Here is a 317-nt window from a genome sequence, read left to right on the forward strand (position 1 = left end):
CCGCGAACGATAACACGTCTGTAGACGCAAGCGCGTCTCTCGCTCCGCGACGGCTACCGTGCCGCCAATGTTGCTACAAAAACCAAAGGTAATTCTCTCAAAACTTATATATATTGGTTTACACAATTATTGATATATGGGGATGTACTTTTCTAGGGAATTCCGGACATCATGTGCTACACGCTTGCAAAGACTTTCGTAACTCTTCAAAAAGTTATGGAATTGTCCATTGAAATACATGGCAGCAACGAGTATAAGCTCCCTCACATGAAGAAGGACGCTCTCATTGCAGACTTTGCATCGTATAATGTCGAGTT

Source organism: Aphanomyces invadans, assembly GCF_000520115.1.
Source record: "Aphanomyces invadans strain NJM9701 unplaced genomic scaffold supercont1.17, whole genome shotgun sequence".
Lineage (NCBI taxonomy): Eukaryota > Oomycota > Saprolegniomycetes > Saprolegniales > Verrucalvaceae > Aphanomyces > Aphanomyces invadans.